This window comes from Amphiprion ocellaris, chromosome 21, assembly GCF_022539595.1.
Source record: "Amphiprion ocellaris isolate individual 3 ecotype Okinawa chromosome 21, ASM2253959v1, whole genome shotgun sequence".
In the NCBI taxonomy this organism is placed as follows: domain Eukaryota; kingdom Metazoa; phylum Chordata; class Actinopteri; family Pomacentridae; genus Amphiprion; species Amphiprion ocellaris.
The window spans coordinates 8,363,073-8,375,663 of NC_072786.1; the positions used below are offsets into that span (position 1 = coordinate 8,363,073).

The following is a 12,591-nucleotide window of genomic DNA, read 5'->3' on the forward strand; positions in this document are numbered from 1 at the left end:
TTGTGGTTGTGCAGCTGCCGCTCCGCGCTAATGCAAGGCGGTGTCATATGAAAAATATTCCTCTCCCCAAACCACAGGGCTGGTCATTAATGAAACACAGGCCGTGCAGTGAGGTCATACAGAGTCTAGATTTCAGCAGCCACACTTAAAAACCGCTCAGAGAGAATAGAGAAACATGAACACAAATCAGATTCCAGCTCCAAGGACGGGGAAAATAAATAAATAGAGAAAGGCACTGGCCCCTCTCACATTTTCCCCCAGCGCTCTGCAAACAACCGTCAACTGCAGCTCAGAAACAGCTCACAATGAGAGCAGACTAAACAATCCGGTCCCGGCCAAGGAAAATGCTAAGCAACTCCGCACACAGGATGTCTCACCCTAATTGCCAACTATCAAATCTCACAATGGAATCTATCCATTTGGCAGAATCTTCACAGCAAACTTGGCAATCTACCTTTGCTTTTAAGTGTCAACTTCTGTGATGGGAAGGCAGGACAAATAAAGATGGGGAAATACAGAATTGCTCGGGTTTGTCGAGCTTACAGGAAAACTTTGTGGCGAGGAGAAAAAACTTTTATTAGATAAAGGTGCTAGGGGTCTTGTAAACGAGTGATTAAAATCCTCAGCATTAAGATAAACACACTAAATAGGTCCCAAAAGACGTGCACAGTCAGGAAGGAGAGAGCGCAAGGGCAAGCTCAAGTCAGCAAGACTGACAGACTGTGTATGGGAGGTGGGCATGGGAGTGTAACTGGAACCTTGGGACTGGTATAAGAAACAGGGTTACCAGGAGGGACCGGGCTCTAAACAGGAAACTAATGGGACAGTCTCCACCATCCACCATGTGGCATTGTATTTTCCAGGCAGTCAAAGCCACGCTTGCAGAGACCCCATGACTTCAAACGGCCAAAATAGCAGCACATTCATGAAACAGAACAGAACTACTGGGAATTAAAGAAGGCAGGGGAAAAAAAGAAAACACACACACACAAACACACACACACACACAAAGGTAGCAGGCCTCAACAGCAGATGGTAAAATTAACATTTCAACAGTTCCTTCCTTTCATGTAGGTCTCGGCAGAACTTTTTCTTTTTTGAAAAAAAAAAAAGTAAGAGGGGCTTGGGTTTTGGTAAGATATAGTGGTGTAGAAGGCATCTGGAAAAGGGGAAGAGGAATATTGGCTTATTGCTCCTGATGGTCCACCTCTATGAAAAATTAAATAGGTCTGTTTTGCAGGTTTCCCCTCTCTAGAGTGCCCTAAGCTGTGTTATGGAAACATCATCTCGGTAATTTATACGCCAAAGAACACCTGGTGATGAAAGAAAATAAACTATTCCTCCCTTTCTTTCTCCATTTAAAACCCAACACTTTGACTTTGTGGTCGCTTCCTTTGATGTTTCTTTTTCCACCTTTTTAATGTCCATCCATTTGGCTTATTTTGCAAGAAGTTATCATCTATTGTGGAGTTAAGTCGTTCACAAAACGCTTGTCAGATTTCATTTTGAAGTCTTGATACACACTTCAAAAGGTGCTGTAGAGATGTTATCGTGGAGAGACGGGAAGACTGAGGCATCTCTAATAAAGACCCAAACAATGGACAGCCTCTCTCATTTCCAACCCTGTCCAATGGAGCGTCTCAGTAGTACCCATTAATTTGGACACAGTTCTGGCTAAATTACATGTGTTCCACCTCTGTGACATTTTAAATGCAATTAAAAGCTGGTTATGGAAGTGTGCACGGACTTCCCTGTGATGAAGGGAAATCACTGACGTGATTAACATGCAAACGAGCTCATGCTGGCAGACTAGATTGGGGTTTGAAAACCTCAATTACTTTTGTGTGATTATCTATTTACCAGTACACAGATTTCCATTTCTCATCTCCAGCCGAGTTCCCCACGCACGAGCCTCAATTATATGTGGCACACCTTTATTTATGATGCGCACAATGCTGAAATACAAGCTCCAGTTATTTTTTACCGTGATATATTGCTTCTTTTAAGGGCTGCTCATGAGGCAGGACCACCACACCAACACATCCTAATGCTGAACTATTTGCTTTGTGAGCACTTAATATGATCTTGACCCCCTCCACCCTGCACACCCCGAATCCATCCATCCAACCCTTAGTTAAACTCTGTTTAATCCCCCCGCCCTGCTAGACAACAGGGAGACTAATGGACAAACTGTGGCCATTTGTCCCTTTCAGCTCAATTTTATCCTTTTCATTTATTTTTTAATGTAACGCCCTTTTAAAAGTGCATCTAAATGTTTGTGTGGGTCTATTCAATGGGGACTAATTGATGTTAAAGATTCAACTATGTCTAGTGGTAGTTTAGAGGAAGGTGTGGGTTGAATTAAACTAAAGAAACATACCAGGCCTTATAGTATCTTGCTCGGAATAATTAAAGCGATGCCTGGCAGCACAAGAGGAATACATTTTAATTAATTTAAACAGCTTAATCGTGAGAGAATTCCCCCCATTTAATGTATTTTTTACAACTTCTTTATGGAAAAGAAGCATCAAGTAAATCAATGAAAATACTCCAAAAACACACAAAAAAAGTTAATAAACTACTGTACCAGAACTGTGCCGAAGTGTGCTTGCATTTCAAACATTTTGAGGCATAATGATTTTTTTAAAAAATAGCATAGCGCATGATTTTATTGTTTGTCAGTGTTCCTGCCTGTTTCTCGGTGCCCAGGGACAGGAAGAAAAAGGAAGACGCACATATCTGTGGCACAGCCAGGCTTTTCACACTGTGCCCAGCATACATAAAACATGCCCTGTTGCTTCAGCTGGAGCAAAAAGGAAAACAGTGCCATCAAGTGAAATTTCTGAGGATTCCTCAAACACCTTAGCAGATAGATCTATCACGTCATCAAGCTGGAGAGAGCAGAAGAAGCTCGTCTCCTTTGGTAAACTTTAAATAATAGGATTTATTTATCCAAAATAAGAGATTTTTTTCTAGTCGTCCACAGACATCATCACTGGGAGAATACTTTTTAAAAACTGTAATTCAAATATACTCTGTGCATGTTTTTTTAGAATACATCATCTTCAAATCTGCACCCTGGATGAGAATATTAGGCACCTCTAGCAGTGAAGATGATAAGACAAGGAATAAACATGGAGCTTTGCTGACTTCATGTTCAGAATCCTGTTCGAGGTAGCTCAGGAACAAAGGGAATCATTATTACTATTTGAACTCAGCTGCCAGGACTTGGCTACAGCTCTGGTATAAGGTTGCTGGAGTGGGTAGAAAAAAGAAGCGGCGGATACAGCATACTGAGCGAGTGAAACTGGTGGTGACGGCTAGAATCACGAGTGAGGGAGAATAAAAGAGAAAGAGAGAGGGAGAGCTTAGATAATAGTAGATAATGGACAATTAACTCGGGCTAGTAGTGCTTGCTGCAGTGAATAGCAGCTTCTGGTGCAGCAAGTCCCCGATCACCACTCAGCCATATTCACATTGGGAATACAGGCGATATCAAGCTGCGGGCTACTGGGCCTCAGAGGTGTACACGCTGCATTAGCAATCTTCACAATGCCTTCAAACAATGCTTGATACCAACAAAGTGTCCCAAAGTGCAGACGCAAGCACTCTGCTGATGGGAAGTCTGTGGTGCCATAACCTTGTCCATTGTTTCATGTCCTTTCACCATCAAAATAAACCCAGGAGCTGTAAATCCATTTTTTAAAAAAAAAGTGACATACTGCCAGTCCTGTGTGCAGACATAGAAATTTGCATAATTAAACCTATATAAAAGCTAATTGCATAAATAAATGAATGAATGTCACTACTGGGCATCACAGAAACAATGCATGTGTTCATATCGGGGGCCTCAGAAGTGTTTTAACTGCCCACCCAGCCCCCCCAACACGCCCCTTCAAACTCCATCTAAATCTATTGATCTTTGAAACACAGGGACCCAGGGGAGGCAATTCACTTAATATCATACATCTAATGATGAGATGAATAACGATTATACCATTTGGTAATTAAACGTCTTACAAACCATTTAACTGACTGTGCGTCAGGAGGGGTCGCTGGAGGTCGTACCGAGTGTTTTTCATTTCTTGCTCGGCGCGAAAGAAGACACACGCAGGAGGTATGGCTGGGTGTTGGAGGTGGTGGTGGAAACAGTGCATGACACAATAGTGGAAACACACTAATGATTGTTAGTAGCTACGGCGCTAATGTCCAATGCTGTCAAGACTCTGAAAGGAAAACAGTATGGTGGGGGAAAGGAAAAAGCAATTCTTAGCTTCAGGCTATTTGTTTTTCTCTGTACAGTTTATTTAGAAATCTTGAGCTTGCTTTTGTGTCTTTTCACAAAAATGGGAAAGCGAAGGAGAAAAATAAGGCCGTATTCATTGGGTAAATGTAACATACACAACAACAGGCAATGCAAAAGAGAAAAAAGGGGAGTGTTTATGTACAGACACCTTCCTTTTCTGCAAGAATGTGTCTGATCCACACAAAGGTGTGCTAAACACACGCCATGAGAGCCAATTTACTGTCAACATCTACAACCATAATCCCTACTTACAGGCAATAATTACCCAGCGTTGCCATGTTAGTGAGTTGCTGCGTGGACAGTCATCTGCAGGGCTTATTTTTTTTTCAAAGTAATGTACACAGTAAGTGCCGGCGAGAAAGAAATCAAGTTTTAAAGTTCTGACAGGTTTCCAAGGTTGCAAAACATACAAAAGTCCAATCACTTTGTTGAACTAGCCTCAGACGGCTAACAATACCTTTCTGTGACTGCTTCACACAGCATTTACCGACACAGGGATGTGTGTCGTGCTCCTGGTTCCTTATTGAATGATAGCTAGTAAACATTGTCATTCCAAAGAGAGACGGGATTAAAGCCTGCTTTGCCCATTGAGGGGAACAGTACGCGAAAAGAGACGGGAACAATAGCCAAATGGAGGACGGTATCACAAGGGTCCAATGTCTGCGGTGATGAATATGCGGGAGATTATAACCCATTCCATCATTTCCATAATGTAAAACTCTTTTTCTTCTTCACCCGCCGACTATTCACTAAATAAATGAGAAAACTATCACCCGCGCAGAAATATTGGACAAAAGGCAGATGGGAGGGAGACGGAGTTTTGAATGACCCCCGTGCCTTTGACAATACAGCCGCTGTCCGGACACATTCGGAAGCAGCCGAGTGAGTAAGACCTGGTAGAGTATTTATCATTGGGCACAATGCAAATGTATTACCATGTCACCTATACCACTTTACAGCACAGAATGGAACTACAGTGAATACAAGGAAGTTTTACATAATACCAGGTTGGAAATATGAATGCAGGGTTCTTTTGATGTGTGGCTTTACTGCCTCACTAGCACTCTAAACTGAGGGGATCATTCAGCGGACGTTGGTGTAAAAACCCTGCAGCCACAAAGAGTCAGACCTCACATTTAACCAATACGATAACTAGCCTAGCTAATAAGTTCTTCTGACAAAAATTATTCGAATTGAACTCACTGACTGATGAGGGTTTGAAGAAGAAAAAAAACTTCTGAAAAGAAAAGTTGAAGTTCAGTGAGGAGGATAAAAGAAGGAGTGTGTGTGTGGCTGAGCTATCTGTGAAAGCTATCTGGTTAAGTATGGCTTCCGGGTGATTCAACAAGCAAAGAATCAAAGTTCTTCACATTATAACTTACATATATACCCACACTGTACTATGTGCTGGCTATATAAGCGGCCACTTGACTGCAGATCCTTGAGTCCAACTGTTACTTTTCAAGCGAGCTCCTCAAAAAACATTAAACCTGTGAAATTCCTGAGCCATAGAAAATATCTCCCCCACCCCAGCTCTGCTCACACCTCAACATCGCTGACATCTCTTCAGCCATTCACTTGATGTATGTGTGTCTTGTTATGTGTGTGTGTGAGAAAGAGAAAGCCTAGATCACTGCAGTCTATTCCAGAGATTTCTCCCATGGTAACCTAGTTTATTTACTTTATCTACAATATAATGCTCCAGTGAACATTAGCAACTTTGAGACACAAGTTTCAATCAGTCGTGTAGCGGCGGTGCATGCAGGTTCGTGCGTGTGCTCAGCCAGGTGCGGAGAAAAGATGAACACTGCCGCGGCTTTAAAACCAAAGGACAGACAAAGAGGTCCCAAAATAATACAAAATAAAAACGGACAGCTAGAGAGGCAGCAGAAGGGAAACAAAAGAATAGTAGAAAAAGAGAAGCAGGGAAGAAAGCCAGAAAAAAATAAACTCTAAAGGACAGCAGGGAGAAGAACAAGGAGGGGGGAGGAAAGGTAGTAGATTTAAAAAATAAAAGAGAGAAGCTAAATAAAAAGTGATATTGTGTTGAGAGACTGGGAGAAAGAGCGAGAAAGACAGACGTGGGGAATGATAGAAAGAGACAAAAACAAAGTGAAAGAGAAAGCATGAGGAGGGAGGGGGGAGAAAAGAAAAGGAAGGGAGACGAGATGTTCTCCCTGGGCAGCATGGAGCAGGTCTTGTCCAATAAACACAGGTGAGCAGCTCGACAGGCCAGGACCACCAGGCTGACTGACAGCTGAGCGCGCTCACTGACCGCCAGCTTTATGTTACATGACACGAGGAGCGCAACTCAACTGACAAAGAGAAACTGCCTGCACCTCTCGGAGTGTAGGAGGGTGAAGAAAAGCGCACGGCATTTGTGCACGGCTGCTTAAAGCTGCATCCACGCACCGTGGCCACAAAGTTGCAAAACACAAAAATATCCACTCTCTCTCGCCCGCCCAGACAGGAGCAGAGCCATGCCATTTTTCCTTCACAGGTGAGCAGAGGAAGGAAACACCCCGGTGCTTCGGTTGTTACTTAGTGGGAGAAAGTGAGGAGTTATAAGGGTGAGGAGGACGGAGGGGGGGGAGGTTGGATGTATGCTGTGCGCCGACTGAATCTTTTCCACATGACGGGCCTCGGGCTGTTTTTGTCAACTGCACTCTTGAGCAGCAAGGAGTCAGGTAGTGTGACCACATGATTGCCCAAGAGGCACTGCGGTGAGAGAGGAAGAAATGGGGAGAGAGAGGGAGTGAGAGGGAAGAGAGAAGGGGAGAGAGCGGGGGAGAAGGATCGGGGGGCCGGGGACAGGACCGATGCAACACGCATGATGAGGTGTAATCACAAACCCCATTCAGAGTGCAGTGGAGTTTGTCAACATACACACATTCACATTCCACTGTCTGTCAGCTCTATGACCCAAATCGAGCATGCTGTGTGAGTGTGTGTGTGTGTGTGTGTGTGTGTGTGTGTGAGTGTGTGTGCGTTTTCCACACACATGAATACTTTCTGCCCATTTCGCCTCCAACCAGGTAGTAACGGCTGCACTGTCTAGGCTTGCGGTTTGTGGTGAGGAAGTCAGATTCCAAGCTCTTGTAGGATTTTGCTGCCGCCTGTATCCCTTTTCAAGCCGCGATCAAATGATCATTATGAACAAAGGACTTGGCTTGTTGCCTCTGGAGTAAAAGCTTTTTCAGTGGCTGTGACCGTGTGGTTTGATATGAAACTTTTACTTTAAGAGAGAGTGAGAGACAAAAAGAAAAAAGTGTGCTTCAGCGGAAGAAGGTCTTATCTCGCAGAGGAATCTTAGCAATGTTAATTCAAAACCAATAGAAGAGTGCCATTTTTATTGTAACACTTTAAGAAGTGTAATTTTGACGCACTTCTGTAATTAAAACTTAATGTGTTGAAAGACAAAGAAGAAATAAAAACTGTGTGAAACAATTTCATTGCTGTTGTAATATACAGTGAAGAAATTCTCATCAGTTACAGAACATTGAACAAAACAAACGATATCATTCATACGAACCTTCTCTGTATCTGATTAGTTAACCCTCTGAATACCTGCTATGCAGATTTCAAAGGCATGCTGTGTTTAAAAATATATATAAATCATCAAACTGATGGCTTGTATCAGAGCAACAAGCTGTAAAAACAGGATTTTCAGATTTTCAACTTTGTGTGAGGTGCTGTTCTTTCGGGAAACGTAAGAAAATACAGGTTTCAAATTGTGATACTACATCAAAATCTTATTATTCTACATGTCTTATTTGAAAATTTGCTAAAATTTGCTCAAACCATGTTCTCTAAAAAAAATGTAAAAATTAAAAAATATATTAAAACTGTGAAGCTCTTAGTGACTCTGCTGCAACCAACAGTCACATGTCAAAAATTCAGGCACTTCTTGACTGAATTGCAGGCAGTGTTTACACAGAGCAGAGAAATTAAAGAAACTAATTAAAAATGCAATAAAATAGTAGCAAAAGTATGTAGAGTCACATTTTTTTTTCCAGCATCAGTAACATCTGTGGGCATTTGGAAAATGTAATACATGTTGATTCCAGCTTTTTATTTTATTTTTTTTATTAATTTGTAAAATAAAAAAAACAAGAAATTCAGGTTTTGTTTTTTCAATTTTATGATTTTTTTGGCATTAAAACTGCATCTCACTGCAAAAGACACATTTGACTTCTCTCTATTTCTAGTCATAGCTGTGCTGTTTCCATGGAAGTTCAAGACTATATATTCCAGTGAAAAATTAGCTTGCGCTGAGTAAAAATGTGATAGGCAAAAAAAATGCCCAGAGACTGCTTGAGGGTTAAACAATTCAACTTATTTCAACAAACAAAGCTCAAATCCCATTGTCAGAATTTCTTTTGAGGTTGATATTGTACCAAAACAGAGGTATGTTTCCTAAAAACTAATGTCTATAGATGACATAGAGTATGTGACAATATTAACACAATGTCTGTGTTTCAGAAATCTCTCAAATACAAAGAATTCAGCATCAACTTCCTGGCAACTCCTGCTACACAGTGAAACCGTATGCAGACAGTGAGATAAACAGAGCTCATCAGTAGGTTAAAATACTGTACATTTAGTTTATGTCACGATGACGATATCCCTATAAAACACTGGACTGTGAAGGGCTAACATAAACTTTGGACTATGCGTGCAGGCGGAAAAATGAGGCTGCGTGACAGTTTGGTGATAACACACGAGTTCAATCTGTCAAGACAATCAGCATTTAGACCTTGGTAGAAGAATGCACGACTGTGTGCGACCGATTCGCTGGACACGATCACCTGCGAGTGAAGCCACTCATAATTCTTCCCACCTGAAATAAGGAGTTCAAACTAATGTCAGGCCTCTCTGATGTCATGCCTGCCTCAGGTTGGGTTTCACAATAATCTCAGGCTCTTGGAGAGATGCCATGGAGCCCAGCTTCCGCACCCAAGATTTCTCCAATTAAATTGCAGGGAAAGAATAACACTTGAAACACTAGATCCCCGCTCGTTTTTTACAAATTAACCGAGTGCATGCACTACTTGCAATCACTCATTTCCAGAGTATTGCTCATCTCTAATATGAGGTATACACAACTATTGAAGGGGCCCCAAAGTATGCTGAGGCCACCTTAGCTGAGGGCAAATTAACCTTTATTTCCGTATTGCAAAAAATCCCTCGGCAGAAAAGCATTTTGAACTTTAAAAACTGGACAAATGATAGTGTGAAGAAAAGAGAGACGGGAATACCATAGGCAGCCATGAGGATCAATAGACTCATTGAGCTTCTTTATCTTCTTCTTAAGTAATGATGGCAATACTCATTCTGAGCCTCCCTTCTTTCTCACTTCATTCTCATGGCAACTGTGCACTTTGGACAAACACTCTCCCTGCAATTTCTTTTCTTTCTCCTCGCCATTCACATCTCTTGTTTTTCTACTCTGAGCCTCAATCATTTCTCTTTCACATCAGATGTAAGCAAGATAAACAAGTGACGGCTGCTTTATAAAGCTAGAACTATGGAAAAAATAAGTAGGGGAGGGGCAAATATGAAATGTTTACATTAAGTAGGAGATCTAGACTGAATTCAGCCTTGTTTTATTTCCTAACTGGGTTTTATATAGGATATTTTCACCTGCAAGCGCAAAAGTAAAAAGTGTAACTATCAGATAAAATAATTCTGGATTCTATTTTAAAAAACAGGACAGCTCCTAATCAGAGAGATAAGCAAAGGAGAGGATGTCATTAGTCCATCCACTTTTGCTCAGATTTCCTCACAGCACGACACTATCGGCCTCCAAACCAAACTTCATTATGTCGAAATATGGAAACTTGGGGAACTTCCAAAAACTTTTAACTCGTCTCCCTCCCCCCTAAGTGTGAAGACAAAACAGTGGACCATAGAGAGAAGAGGTGCATGAAGAACAGCAGCAGATCCTTGGGACTGAGAGCAAAAAAAGAAGGAAGAGAGGGGAGAGAAGGGAAAGTAAACCTTTGATGAGTAAGACTTTTTTGTTAAGCGATGGGGCTTAACTTTAAAATATTCTGGGTGGCGGTGAATGGGGGATTGACCAATGGCCCTGATCTCAGCCACACACTGGGGCACTGGGGTTAATGGTGGATAAAGATTAGGAAAAAAAAGGGGGTTGCTTTGCCTGATCTCCATCCACCCCCACACCCCACCCCACAGCGTTCACCTTCCCCACCAATCCCAAATCAGCTAGACAATGGAGGCTGCCAATGGGGAATGATCCAAGTCCCTTTGATTTCTGCCTCTACCCCCTCGACTGCTCTGAGTGCCCAGGGTAAAGACCCGTGGAGGTTCCCCCTGTTTGCCCACTCGCAGGGACTACAGTTAGCAGGCTCAGAGAAACCATTTGAGGATTGAAAATGGAATGACAAGAGGTCTCTGATCTATGACAAGAAATCAATTTCAAACTGGAAATGCGAGCAGAGGGCTGTTCAGTCCGAACTGCAGCTTCTTTAAAGCAGCCAAAGATATGCTTAATTGCTGTAGATTTTTTTTAATATATATATATATATATATATATATATATATATATATATATATATATATATATATATATATATATATATATATATATATATATATGTCCACACTGGAAATGCGGCTTGCAGTGTTGGGGCAATTACACTTTTTTTTTTGCAATGATTAGAAGGACTTTTTTTAGGGCCAGCAGATATGCAGTAAGAGTTCATCTTTGAAGATTTAACTGAATACTTGACAAATTAAGAACTAATATTTAAATCTCTTTTAGGTGGAAAAAGGAAATCTGGACTGTGCTTCACTCTGGAAAAGTAGACTGTTGGGGAGGTGGACCTGGTTCTACATCCAAGCTGCTCAGCATCTTTGCTTCTGCCCACATGCTTTAATCATATTTTTACCTCAAAGGTGATGGTGTTTTAAAATAAATAGATTCTCCCATTTAGGTAGGGGGCAGAATATATGAATTTAAAGCAAACAGCTCCTGACTTCAAACCTAAAATCACCTTTCTGAACAGTGTCACTTTACCATCTCAGACTTCAATTAGTCATCATTAACATGAACAAAAAATACACTTTTATTATTGTAAAGATTGAAATCTTCATTTCAAACACTCAGACACCGCTTTCTCCATGTTTACTCCATTTCTTCTCACCATTAATACCAGAAAGAGCTCGGAAATGTGTTTCTATATGTATGTGCACTCATGTGGCATGGATGCATGAGTGTCTATGAGAGATCTGGTCAATAAAATGACCACCATTAGTCATGCTGGGAGGTATAATTGGTGACTCATATTGCGTGACCCGAGACCTTCATATGTGGACTGACCTGATGACAAACACCATCTTATATCATTAGCCTGGGGGAAAGAGCTATTTTTGATCCTGTGCAATTTCTGTGGGATCAATTTACTTCATTCAGTTATAAGATTAATGACAAAAACCTTTCAAATCAGCTATTAATTTTATGTTTTTAACTGCTTATTATTGAGCGAAAAATCATACTAGGCTTGAAAAATAAAAACATCTGTCTTCGAATGTGCATGAAAACTTCCAAGATCCCAACAACTTTTTAAATGGTGGCATTTAATTAATTGTAATGGCTGCAAAATTATGCAAGAACCTAAATCCTCAACACAGCTTTTAATACTTTAATTTTGAAACCGTTTTTCTCTTGTTTCAAATTTTTATGTGCAACCATTTTTATACCACTCCTGCTTTATTAATAGGGTCACAATAATACCTTCCAGACCGTATAATCAATATCCATGACAAAATTATGTACTGACACTTTTCTCATATCTCACTCTGCTGTTTTGTCATTTCAGCACTCAGGACTGTGTCTCCCTGAAGCCAAACCCCATCAACAGTTATGACTGATGTGGCTCTTTACATGGGACACATTAATCTGGGAAGAAAAACACAACACCCGGCATGCAAGGACAATGAAAACTGCTTTCACTTACCACTTTGCACTTTACAGTGTGTGTCGTCTGCTTTTTTCTAAGGGCGCAGAGTGTGCATATTTCATCCTGAAAAGAAAAAAAAACGAGAAAGTAGATGTCTGACCTAAAATATGAGTGGTACACTGAATAAAACTCCCTTTGCCTTCCACTCAGTCTGGAGTAATACACACCAGGTACTGCAAGATTGGGTTAGGGCTAATATAACCCCTGTTCACTTTATCCTGTTCAGTTCTGCTACAAATCTCAATCAAGATATCAACAAAATGAATAAGAAAAAAAATACCCTGAAATCTGAGCTTGCCC

At 41.1% G+C, this 12,591-nt stretch overlaps 1 protein-coding gene across 3 annotated transcripts in view; it reads right to left on the bottom strand.

Moving 5' to 3' along the window:
• Nucleotides 1–12,591, bottom strand: part of foxp2 (forkhead box P2) — a 101,535-nt gene that overhangs the window by 79,340 nt on the left and 9,604 nt on the right. For all 3 annotated transcript variants that reach the window (XM_023262472.3, XM_023262455.3, XM_055006360.1), the window contains exon 3: nucleotides 12,289–12,354. The gene's annotated coding sequence lies outside the window, so the exon portion shown is untranslated. The remainder of the gene's footprint in view (nucleotides 1–12,288; nucleotides 12,355–12,591) is intronic.